A 13579-nucleotide genomic window follows, 5' to 3' on the forward strand; every position below is an offset into this window, starting at 1 on the left:
AAGGGGAATTGGTTCAAAAAGGGAACACTATCAATGTACTTAGTTTGAGATCACCTAAATGTCTCATCTTGACACAAGAGGAACACACTCAAATGTTTACAAATCATATATAGGTAAAATGATACAATGCATAAGAAAAAGATGAGTTAAAAGAAAAAATATCATCTACCAAAACTCTGGCTATACATTTGACTGTTTCCGTCCCAGGCTGGGTATCCGGCTAGGGCCAGGACAAAATCAAGTAATCTCATTCCAAGACAAAAGACAGAAAGTTGAGGGTTATTTTAATGGATCGATATTTGAAGGACGAGTTTTCTGGCAAAATCTTTTTTTTTAAATATGTTTTTACTTACTTACTTACTTTTACTTAATCCTCTTCGGGCCTTGAGGCACATAGGGCATCCACCAGACATCTCCATTTTTTGCGATCGGCTGCTTTTGCGGTGGCTGTATTCCAGGACAGGCCTGCTTCCTTTAATTCTTTCTCCATCGTCCTTCGCCAGGTTTCTTTGGGTCTTCCCCGCTTTCTCTTCCCATCTGCTGTCCAGTACAAGGCTGTCTTAGGAAGTGACCCTGGCCACATGACCCAGCCAACGCCATCTTCTTTTTATTTGGCTATCAATGCTAGTGCAGACAGCTTTCTTTAATAGATCCACTGTTCTTATTTTTGTAGGCCAAAATAAATTAAAAATTCTTTTTAAACACTTGTTCTGAAAGGCTTCTAGTTTCTGTATTAAGGAGGATGTCATTTTCCAGCTTTCACTTCCATGAAGCAGTACACTTAAAACATTGCTCTTGCATATTTTCAGCTTTGTCTTTCTCATTATTTGCTTTGATTTCCAAAAGTTTTTCAGCATGCCGAAAGCCTGGTTTGCCTTTTGAATTCTGTGCTTGATATCGTGTTCTGCATTTCCGTCGTCTGTTATTTTGGATCCGAGGTAGGAGAACTCTGTTACCTCTTCAATTATATGTTCATCTATCCTAATTTCACTGTCATGTTTTGGATTCACCCTAATGTACACAGTCTTATCGAAATTTATTTTCAGTCCAATTTTCGAGGCGTTCTTGTGTAGTCCGTTTAGTTTCTCTGAGGCGTCTCTGTGTGTACTGGAAACTAACGCGATATCATCTGCGTAGTCTATATCTTCCAGAAAAGATGTCAGTGTCCAGCGAATGCCTCTCTTCTTACCATCAATTGTATTTTTCATGAGCCAGTCTAGAGCCAGGATAAACAGAAGCGGGGAGAGTATGCAGCCTTGTTTTACACCGGTTGTTACATTAAAGCTGTCTGTTAAATTGTTACCACAGATCACTTGGCATTGGTAGTTGCTGTACATTGCTTTGATTAGGTTGACTATCTTCATCGGTATACCATAATGGCGGAGTATTTTCCACAGGGACTCTCTGTGTAAGCTGTCAAAGGCTTTTTCAAAATCGACAAAAATGGTGTAGAGGGGGCTGTTCCATTCAATGCTTTGCTCCAGGATTTGTCTCAGGGTAAATATGTGGTCACTACATGACTTCCCTTTTCTGAACCCTGCCTGCTCTTTTCTAAGAATGTTTTCAATGTGAGGTGAGATTCTTTTCAGAAGGATTCTATTAAAAATTTTGCTTGTTACGGACAGGAGTGTGATTCCACGCCAGTTAGCACAATTTCCTAGGTCTCCTTTCTTGGCTATTTTATGGATGATGCCTTTCTGCCAATCCTCTGGTATTTCTTCCTTTTCCCAAATGTTGGTGAACAGTTTACTGAGAATTTTGGACATTTCTTGCGAGTTCGCTTTAAGCATTTCCGCAGTGATTTTGTCAATACCTGGGGCCTTGCCATTTTTTTGTTGTTGTATTGCCTCGTGCACCTCATGCTCAGTGATTGGACCAAGATTAACCTCTACGTCCATTTCTGCTTCTGGGATATCTGTGTAAGAAGATGGGTCTGGTCTGTTCAGAAGGTTTGCGAAATATTCTCTCCATCTTTCAATTTTCTCCTTTTCGTCTGTGATGACACTACCATCTTGGGATTTTAATGGTTTCTCTTGACCATAACTTCTGTTTCCCGAGAGCTTTTTTGTGATTTTGTATAGTGTTTGTGTGTCGTGTCTTACAGCTGCATTTTCTGCTTCAGTTGCTAAATTTTCTGCAAAATCTCTTTTGTCTTTCCTTGTGGATTTTTTCACTTCTTTATCCTTCAATGAGTATTCACTGGATAGCCTTTCTTTCAGTCGGGGGGATTTAGCGTTCAGGAGATTTAGTTTGATTGATTTTCTTTGGTTAATGAGCTCCCATGACCTTGCTGATATCCAATTCTCTGTATTGGATTTATTGTGTCCTAAGTGTTCAGTTTGAAAAGGCAAGAGACAGGGAGGAATGGAGAGAGATAATTCATGCAGTATCCGAAGCCTGGACCAGGCATGGAACCTAGAAGAAGAAGAAGAAGTGTTCAGTGGCACTTTCCTGCATGACGTGGTTGAAATCTTGGATTGTCATGTTTGTAATATCTTGTATTGCACTGAATTTGTTTCTGACTGAGATATTGAAATTGTTTTGGATATCTGGGATTTTCAATTTATCTGTGTTGAAACGTTTCTCCTTCTGTTTTGCTATTTTTGTTTTCATCAATTATATAGAGATTTTGGCTGTGACAAGATGGTGGTCACTTCCAATGTCTGCCAATCGTCTGACTCTGACATCGTTTAGGCTGCTCTTCCATTTTCTGTTTATAATTATATGGTCTATCTGACTTTCTGTTTTCCCATCTGGTGATTTCCATGTCAATTTGTGGATGTTTTTGTGTGGGAAGAAAGTTCCACCAATAATGAAGTTGTGTTCTTCACAAAATTCTGCCAGTCTGCTTCCATTGTTGTTCATTAACCCTATGCCCTCCTTTCCAACGGACTGATTTGTTTGTGTATTGCCAACTCTAGCATTAAGGTCTCCGATGATCATGAGCATATCATGTCTTGGAATGTTTTCAACGGCCATTCTTAGAATATCGTAAAATTCTTCTTTGTTTTCTTCATCTGAATCCTCTGTAGGCGCGTAGCATGTGAGGATTGATAGCTTGGTGTATTTTGAGTTGTGTCTTGTGTATAAAAGTCTTTCACTTATCGGTTTCCATTCCAATAGTGACTTGTTGTTTTGCCTGGCTATCAAGAGGGCAACACCTTCTCTGTGTTGGTCATCCTTTCGTCCTGACCAAATGATCAGGTCGCCATTTGAGAGTTGGCGCTTCCCAGCTCCTGTCCATCTTGCCTCTGATATGCCTAGCAAATCGATCTTGTAGTTCAACATCTCGCGCTGGGCTTGTGCCAGTTTTCCTGTTTGATATAGGGTCCTAACATTCCAGCACAAGACATTGAGCTTGCGTTTTGGTGACAACAGATCTGCAATCTGGTCGGGGGCGTCCTTTCGGCTTTGACCTCCTACCGTCATGAAGCCAGTATTCTGGTCCGCTTCTCTGCTGCCGCCGGTTGTGGATTTACGTCTGGTTTCTGTTTCTGTAACAGTTTGCTTTTTTATGAGGTGGGTTGTTAACCCTACGCTCAACCCCCATTCCTGGAGGGCCGGTGGATTACTCTTCGTCTGATCTCTCTCCTTTTTTCTCTTATTAGAGGTCCGAGGTTCGAGATACGCAAGCCCTCCCACCACGACAAGGTGATAATCCGTCGGGAGAGAAATATGTTTTTACGACAGTAATAATATGTCTGGGATGAGGAATTGCGTATTTTTGTGTGTTTTGCAAAACGTTGCCCGTTCGTTGCTATGGAAACGACGCCAGTCATCCCACGGAGAAAGTTTTCAAAGCCTCGGGCGTCTTTGTTTGCTTACCGATTTGCTACAAATGTTGGATTGGAGACGACAGAAAATGGCTGTAGGTGGGAAATGTGTTTACTTTTGTTTGTTTTGGGTTTGGTTTATTTGGGGAGGGATGTTGTTGTTGTTGTTGTTGTTGTTGTTGTTGTTGTTGTTGTTGTTGTTGTTGTTGTTGTTGTTGTTGTTGTTATTGTTATTGTTATTGTTGTTGTTGTTTTTGCTGTATGATTTTGTTTTGTTTCCTTTTGTCTTTTTGCTGCTATTTTTTATTTTTGTTTTCGTTTTTTTTTTTCTTTTTGTTGGGTTAAATAAATGTAGCCACCATGCCCATGGCGCCGGAGTTTCTATAGCGTACAATAGCAATTGCTTGCTAACCTTTAGATAGGACGCTAGTCTATCGCAAAGTACTTCCGCCAGATCTAACAGACAGTTACCCAATCACTGCTGGATGTACAGGGGTAAGGGGGGTCAGAAAAAAATCTCTACTGTACCCGGGGTTCGATCTCGGTCCCTTTGCTTGTGAAGCGAGCGCTCTACTAGCTGAGCTATCGGGATTCCATGGGTTAAAATGGTCTAGGATTAAATCTATGACTTTGACTATTTGTAAATGAGTACATGGCTCTTGATAGGCATTGATGGATATTTGGAGAGTGCTGGTAGAAAGGGGGCACCTGACGGGCGATTTGTACTGTGGTTGTTTGTGAACTGCTGATTAGGCGGGGGGGGGGGGGGGATATTAAAAAATGGTGAGCTTGGTTCAATTGTATTTTAGCGTAGGACTAATGTGCATACTTATCTATTGATCTATTTATTCACTCGTATTAAGCCATCTATTTATTTATTTTGTACATTTATATATCTAACCATCTAGTTTATATATTTATTTATATATCATTCCATTTATCTAAATATTCATTTATCTATTTACTTATTTATTTTACATTTATATATTTATTCCCCTACTTTATCTATCCATTTATATATCCATTTATTTATTTATAAATTTATTTATATGTTTATTCGTCCATTTTAATTTCCGGATACATAATTGGTTCTGTCAAAAACAATTTTTGGCAGAAATGATCAAGAAATTCCAATCAAATTTTTAGTTGCCTTATCTCAGCCCCCCCGACCCCCCCCCCCCCCCCCCCCCCCCCCCCACCTTTCCCTTCACCCATCCGATTACTCTGCCCTTGTTTTTGAACGCGAGATGTAATTACTGTGGGTGTTAATAAGAGGGATGGGTAGCTGCTCGGCTATGTGGTCTAGTGGTTTGACACCCGCCATCGGATCGGAAGGTCCGTGGTTCGATTCTCGCTTTGGGCGACGAATAGTTGAGTCCTTGGAAAAGGCCCTTAACCTACATTCTCTCACCGTACTCGGGTATAAAAATGAGTACCTGATCGTTAACGGCGTTGTCTCTGTCCGAAATTTTTTAAATATAATATCGCCTGATAGGCGTCATGTCTCGTCTTAAGCTGTTGTTGGCTAGAGACCTCCTGTAAATCGCTTATTGAACATTGCGCTATATAAAAGATCAAGTTGTTTTGTTTTGTATTTTGTTTTTTGTTTTTTGCTTATGTGTTTGTTTGTTTGTTTGTTGGGGGGGGGGGGGGGGGGGTATGCTGTATTTGTTGGGAGTTGTTGATTTTGTTTTTGTTATTTTTGGGGTTTCTTGGGGTTTTTTAAATCAGCTTTTCAAGCAATTGTGACGTCAGTTTCAGGTAGGAGGTCTTAAGTTGTCATTGTCGTGTTGTAACCAGCGACCTCTATCGATAATGAGATGTTCAAGGTTGTCACGGACTAGATTTCCTGTGGCTTTAGAGATTAAAGGGCCGTGGTGGTGGGTGGTGGGGGGAGGTGGGAGGTGGAAATACCAGAGGTTGCAGAACTTGCTGTGTTTGTTATGTCGGTATGACCTTAACCAATTAACTGCTGTACTCTAGAAAATCACGTATTTGAAAATTTGGCCAGAAAACTCGTCCTTCAAATATCGATCGATTTAAATGACCCACATCTTGGAAAAAAAACTATCAAACCTGGGATTTCAAGGAAGACTTCCCGAAGTCCCAAGTTTGGGAGTTTCTGCCAAGATGAGGGTCATTTAAGTCGATCGATATTTGAAGGGCGAGTTTTCTGGCCAAATTTTTGAATACGAGTTTTTCCAAAGTATGGCAGAAAACTGCAAAGTGGATAAAATTGACCTCCTAGGATTACGACATTGCACACACACACACACACACACACACACACACATACACACACACACACACACACACACTGGTATGGCAACCAGGAAGTTGAGAGCGTCACGTACTAACGTGTCGACGGAGATAACACAACAACAAATACAAATAAACAGGTCTCAAAAGAGAACGTTGTGTCACGTAACATGTCCATAATAAAACAAGTTATTTGTCAATGCTTTCAATTTTCATTGAATTCATTTATCTATTTATTTATTGATATCTTTATTTATTTATCTATTTATTGATTAATTAATGTATTTATCAATTTATTTATTTATCCATCTGATAAGTACCAAAATGTTCTAATGGCAGATTATGGTATTGGCAACAGCCGACGTGAACTTATTTTGTAGGTCTGATTACCAAAATCGTTACGGCCTCATTGTTATGATGGAAATACTCAAGTGTCCATTACAACAATGTTATATCAAGCCCATAATTGCGTCCGGCTATCAGACCTGTAAATGCATGCACTTGAACTTCTAATACTTGTGATTTTATAGAGAGCAATATCCACTCAAGTCCCGGGTTTGAGAGTTTTTGCCAAGATGAGAGTCATTTAGATCGATCGATATATGAAAGACGAGTTTTCTGGTCAAATTTTTAAATATGAGTTTTTCCAGAGTACGACAGAGTAGACAACACACTGGTCAGACAATCGACAGACGGGCGGCCAGACGTGATAATGAAGCTAATACAAAAACAAAGCAATAATATGAATAGGTTTTCAAATAGAACTTTGTGTGACGTAAAAGCGTGTCGCTAATAGGATGATGATGACAAAAGAATATTAATAATATTATAATCTTGGTTTAATATATTATTCAGGTTTTCGTCCAACCGAGTCATCAATCACATGATTTGTTGCTGTCCAACGATTGGCCAGTTCTCAACAAATGTAAACCTGGTGCATGGTTTATGAAAATTGTGAACATACTCATATGTCAAACTGAACTAAAAGACCGACCCATCGTGATGTTAGATATTAATATCAAAAGCTGTGAGCACTTTTCACTATGTAGGTCATTTTGCAATGTGACCAATGACCTCGACCTCATCCCCATTGACACGTGACCTAAAAATGTTTGAGAAAAAGAACAATTGCGTGCTGAAATCATTTCCCATTGACTATCGATCACGGTTTCCTTTTGTGTGAAACGGATAAAGTGTGGCTATGCGGCACTGTGGTTTGACACCCGCCTCGGATCGGACGGTCCTGGGTTCGAGTCACGCTCCGAGCGGCGCATAGTTGAGTCCTTGGAAAAAGGCTCTTTACTCACATTCTCACCGTACTCACGTGTAAATTGACTGGTCGTTAAAAGTGTTGGCTCTATCGAAAAAAAAATGTAATATCGCCTAACAGGCATCATGTCTTGTCCTACATGTTAAGTGTTGCTGTTGGCTAGGGATCCCTAGAAGCGCTTTGCACATGTTCAGTGGATATCGCTCTATATAAACGCTCACGTTTTTTTATAAGAGCAATTGATTGATACCCTTTGGATAGGACGCTAGTCTATCGTAGCTATTTTGACAAAGTAATGCTAATCAAAAGTGTTAAAAACGGTTTGCAAGGGGTCGGAACACTGAAACGTAAGAATGGACATGAGTAGTTTTGGGCATATAATATATGATTTTTTTATGGGCAGAGACATTACTGTGACCGGTACTCATTCTACACCCGAGTAAGATGAAAGAATGTAGATAAAGAGACTTTTCCAGGAACTCTATGGGACTTGAACCTCATACCTTACCTATAGATAGTATGCAGATGACGTCACTCAGGCCTTTGTTATTGTTTTTGCCATCCGCGTTTGTGAGTTGTTCTCACTAAACTGTATTCACCAGACTATAAAAGTTCATGGTTACACAGAGTTTGTGTGTTGGTCCGTTATACTTCCGGATGGCAATGTTGTGAACTCCTTGGCCAAGCGCATTCTATCTATACTCGGAGAGCCGAGTTTCAAACCAAAAGAAATCAGAATTGATTAAAATTTCCTTCAGATTTCATGACGGAGAGAACGCTTGTGTCTACCCAGTAAACCAAAAGCGTAACTTAGTCTACTGTCTTTTTTCCTTGGTCTAGAAACAAATATGATATCGTTGCTAGATTTACAAACGTGCACGGGATATTTAAAAAAAACAAATTTACGCTATTTTGTATAATTCAAAAATTCACGTTTTTCGTGATTTTATAATCTTTTTCTGTTGTTGTTTTATGTTCTTTGTGTGTGTGTGTGTGTGTGTGTGTGTGTGTGTGTGTGTGTTTGTGTTTGGATTGTTTTTTCATTGCTTTGGGTTTTTTTTTTCTTTGTTGTTGTTTCCTAAATAGTAAACAAACGAATTAACTGAAATGACTCTGTCCACGCATAACACATCAAAGGCAGGCAGGCAAATCACAACAACAAATTATGATTCATGTATATCAAAGTAAAAGAAAGTGGCCATGATATGTAAGTGAGTCGTGTGTGCATTGACGAATCGGTTGCTTTTGCTTTGTAGGTATTTTTTTTCACTTAAAGAGTAAATGAACTGGATATTTGAAATGACTTTGTCCACGCATAGGATAATATCGAATGACATGCAACTCATTTCAATACCAAAGTTCAAGGGTGAGAGTTCATCGAGTGCCATGATATGTAACTCACATCGTCAAACAGGTATTGTTGGGTAAAAGGTTAAAAAGATCGGAATTATGAACATTGGGGATTATGAATCCTTTATGAAACTGCGTTTGTTTTCCTCTATAAAACAAATTCACTTTATTGAATTTAAAATGATTAATTTTTTTAGCATCAAATTTTATTTTTATTATCCATGTCACTCCTATATAAATACCGTTTTGAGACGGGGAGTAACAAAAAATAACATGGGAGAATCGGTTGGTTTTAAAAGAAAACATTGTCAATCCGATTTCAGTATTATTTTTGCTGACGAAACTCTATCGGGTGGAGGGGGGTTCTTTTCTTTTTTTCTTCTTTTCATATTTCTTATATTTAGAAGGGGGGATGGGGGTGTGGCATTTGTTGCTGTTTTTAGTTGTTGTTTTTTTTTCTTCTTTTTTTCTTTGTTTTTTGTTTGATTGATTTTTTTTGGTGTGTGTTTTCTTTCATTTCGTGTTAATTGTTATATTTCTGGCAAATGTCTATCCGTTCCTATTTTGTTTTTCTCGGCATTGATTGCACGTTCGTGACAGACATTTGTTTACAACATTAAATCAATATACATACTGTCCATAAAGCATGCACTCACTCGTACTCGTACCCATACTGTACTCACGTCAAGTGGAGGCACATCAAAGGACGGGGTCCGCTGCTCATCTACAACAACAACAGCACCAAGTGGTGGAAAGGTAGGTAGGTGCTTAACCCGGTATTTCTCCCAAAACTTGTCATGAACGTTCCAGAACGACTATAGGGCTCTTGATCTTGATGATGATGATGCTGATGAGGAGGAGGAGGAGGATGACGATCAAGACGTTATTGATGTTTGTAGTGGTTGTTGGTGAGTGAGTACCTGGAAGATGGATGATGAGGCAGCTGTGAGTGATTTAATCCCTTTGAACATAAGACTAAAAAGCTGTGTTATGAAACAGTGGGGATTCCCGATAGCTCAGTTGGTAGAGCACTCGCTTCACAAGAAAAGGGACCGAGATCGATCCTGCGTGCAGTCGAGATTTTGTTCTGAATATCGGTCGATTTAAAGACTCTCGTCCTAGCAAAAACTTTCAAACCTGGGACTTCGCGAAGTCCCAGGTTTGAAATATTTTGCTAGGACGAGGGTCATTTAAATCGACCGATATTTGAAGGGCGAGTTTTATGACCAAATTTCTAAATATGTGTTTTTTCCAGAGCACGGCAGGTTAACCATAACAGGATCTTAAAGTGTCGACATAGTGTAGACAAAGTAGATAGTCTGTCCACACTTGTTTGAAGCTTTGAGAAAAACTATTTCTTCTCTTTTTTTGGAACTAATTCTTCAGTTGTTGGATTTGTAAAAAAAAAAAGTGAGCTTTTATATATCGCAATATCCATTAAACGTGCTCAAATTGCTTTACAAGGGGTCCTTGACCAACAGCAACACTTAAAATGTAGCATTGGACAGTTAGGCGATATTACTATTTTTTCGGCGAGGTACTCATTTTACACCTGATTACGGTGAGAGAATGTGAATAAAGATCCTTTTCAAAGGACTCAACTATGCGCCGAGCGACGCTCGAACCCTGGACCTTCCTACCTGAAAGCGAGTGTCACTCACAAATCACTTATTATAGGAGTATTTTTGTGGCGAATGCCAACACCCCCCCCCCCCTCAAATAAATTTTAAAAACCCTATAAAAACAACAATCTTACGGCACATCCTCATATATACAATACATCCCAGTTCAAACAAAGTAGAAACGCCATGCTGAACAACCAAACGTTACAAAATCAACAAACGTTTGTCTTTATTTCAATCATTTTTTTTTATCTCTGAGGAATTGGTTAACTTCTCCCAAATTCCTCGACATCTCTCGTACACGTTTTTACACGTCCCATAATTCATTAAAACATGCTTGCTATTTTTAAAGTCTCTTTGTTGAGCAAAAAAAAAAAATAAATAAATAAAATAAAATAAAAATTGGTCTGACTAAGCTTACTGGGTGTTGAGTGGGCACGTTCAAGGCCAGTAACCCAAAGCCAAACGAAACTAAAACGGAAGTGAAGGCGATGGGAACCTAAAACGAAAGTAAAACAGGCAACATGTCTACGCAAATTTTAGGGTTTGTTTTTTTGTTGTTGTTTTGTTTTGTTTTGTTTTGTTTTGGGTTTTTGTTTTTTTTTTGCTTTGGGGGGGGGGGGGGGGGGGTTAGTTTGATTTTTTCTTTTTTTTTCTTGATTTTACTTGTCTATCTAGCTGTCAAGGGTCAAGGACGAAGGAATGAGAATCAATGTGTGTCAGGAAGTCTTGTCTAGACATGGAAACATGAGAAGTGACCATTTACTATTTACGTCCAACTATAAATCAAATGCAACTCGTCGCCACACACACACACACACACACACACACACACACACACACACACACAATGGGAAACATCATTCCACGATTCAGTTTGGAGGTTATTATAGATAACAGATTTCTTCTCCCTAAAGACACGTATAGCCTCAAAATATCTATAGGGTCGAGGGTTTTTGTTCCTTTGTTGTTGTTTTTGTTATTACTTTTGTTTACTTTTTTTTGGTTTTGTTTTGTTTTTGTTTTTTCTTTTTTTTTTTTTGTTTTATTTTGTTTTTTGTTTTTTTGTTTGTTTTTTTTTTGGGGGGGGGGGGGTAAGGGGGAGGGGGTTCATTTTGGTTTTGTTTTGGTTTGTCTTTTCTCCATCTTTTAGCTTTGGTTTTTGTTTGTGTACTATATATAAAAAGTAAAATGGAAGTTAATAAATGCGACCCAACGCCTCAAAACGGTATTATTTTGTCGTGGTCATTAAGATGCTGAACATTGACTTTATAGCTAAATAAAATCAGACTTGAGTTGAGTTCACATGATACAGTATTTAAAAAGTAAATTAGTCCATTGGGCCCATGGAGCAGGAGTTTATCCCGGTTTCTATGGCGTGAAACGGACAATAGCAAAGGCTTGTTATCCTTTGAATAGGACCTACTCAATCGCAAAGTATCTTTTTTTTCGTCAAATCTAACTGTCTCACTCAGCTACCCATTTACTGCTGGGTGGACAGGGGGATGGGGTGAGAAAAGAATCTCGACTACACCCGGAAACGATCACCGTCCCTTTGCGTGTGAAGCGAATGCTCTACCAACTGAGCTATCGGGACCCCCACTGTATTTAAAACCAATGTTTTATTATTTTAATTTTTACCAGTTTTACTACATTTTGACTTGTTGGTATCCGGTTCATATGGACCTAATACTGTTTTGATATGATCGGCCACAAAACACTTGCAACCCTCTTGCACTTGATTGCAAGGATATAATTCTACACTGTTAATGAATATTTTTGTTTCACTTCGTTTAGCCTCCTTCCGGAGTTTATCCCGGTTTCTGTAGGGTGAAACGGACAATAGCAATTGTTTGCTACCCTTTGGATGTGAGGCTCATTTATCGCAAAGCATTTTCCGCCAGATCTATCAGACCTAACTACCCAATCACTGCTGGGTGGACAAGGGGGGGGGGGGGGGGAAGGGGTCAGAAAAAATCTCTCGACTGCACCCGAAATCGATCTCGCTACCTTTGTTTGTGAAGCGAGTGCTCTACCAACTGAGCTATCGGGACTCCCCACTCCGTTTAGCATTGATATATTATTATTATTATTATTATTATTATTATTATTATTATTATTATTATTATTATTATTATTATTATTATTATTATTATTATTGATACCTCTATAACCAGCACAAAAGAAGATAAGCTTTGGTCCTCAAACTACTCCTCGAGGCACCCCTAGTCTTACCTTTATTTTATTTCACTCATTTTCATTTACGATTACTCTAAGAGACAAAATAAATACACGAGATATGATAATGATGATAATGCAAACAGCTACCACATAAGTCTCCAACAGACATCGGGATGATAAAACACAGTCGCCATTTTGGAATGGAACCAGAATGATGTTTTAAAAACATGTGTTAAAATCTAAAGGGCATGATAGAAGATAAAATCAGAAAAATACTTAATGGCCTTGAATATGTCAGCATTGGTTGCCAGATTATTGTGCATAAAATGCCAAATAGGTTGTTGAAAAATGCCAAATGATTTGAAAAAAAAAAAGCCAAGTGTTTTTTAAGAATTATTTTTCTGACAAAATGGGCGAGCGTCAAACCACAAGACCACAGAGCCGCAAGTCACATTTTCAAAGCCTATTGTGGACACAATAATAATAATAATAATAATAATAATAATAATAATAATAATAATAATAATAATAATAATAATAATATATAATAATAATAATAATAATAATAAAATAATAATAATAATAATAAATAATAATAATAATAATAATAATAAATAGATAAATAAATAGAAATAAAAAACAAATTGAGGACATTTTTTCCCTCTGTGATCCAGTCTTGGACAACTTGTTGAATTTTAGATTTGTCAATGGAGTGATGTCCCTTGGGTCTTTCTTCAAAGATTGGGACGAAATGAGAAATCGCGAGAGAGGAACGAGATCTTGAGATCACAAGATACGAGGATCGGCAGGAGGAGGATGAGTGAAGAGAATCTCGTTAAAGTCCCATCGCCAAAAATAAATATGAGATTTTTCGAGTTTTTGGGACTTTTTTGAGGTTTTTTTTTTTTTTTTGTTTTTTTTTTTTTTTTTTGTTTTTTTAATTTTTGTTGTTGCTTTTGTTTTGTTAACATTCTTTCATATTTTCCCTTTCTTCTTTTTCATCTTTTAAGCGGATGTGAGAAGACAAATATAGTTTTGAAGGATCATGACATTATTTGAAGACCGGGGGTGGAGAGAAATGATACTCTCTGCTGTAGAATGAATGGCATTAACGTCACGCGGCT

At 38.3% G+C, this 13579-nt stretch overlaps 1 protein-coding gene across 2 annotated transcripts in view; it reads right to left on the bottom strand.

The window, feature by feature from the left end:
- The window catches only part of LOC144972279 (substance-P receptor-like), a 332733-nt gene that overhangs the window by 251117 nt on the left and 68037 nt on the right, over positions 1-13579 (bottom strand). Inside the window, exons 1-2 of one of the 2 annotated variants that reach the window (XM_078913367.1) lie at positions 12603-12657; positions 9336-9572 (exon numbers count right to left, since the gene is read on the bottom strand). The gene's annotated coding sequence lies outside the window, so the exon portion shown is untranslated. Of the gene's footprint in view, positions 1-9335; positions 9573-12602; positions 12658-13579 lie in introns of those variants that run through there. The other variant, XM_078913366.1, reaches the window with a different exon arrangement.

Source organism: Berghia stephanieae, chromosome 5, assembly GCF_034508935.2.
Source record: "Berghia stephanieae isolate SIO BIC M18660-M18661 chromosome 5, UCSD_Bste_1.3, whole genome shotgun sequence".
NCBI classification, from domain to species: domain Eukaryota; kingdom Metazoa; phylum Mollusca; class Gastropoda; order Nudibranchia; family Aeolidiidae; genus Berghia; species Berghia stephanieae.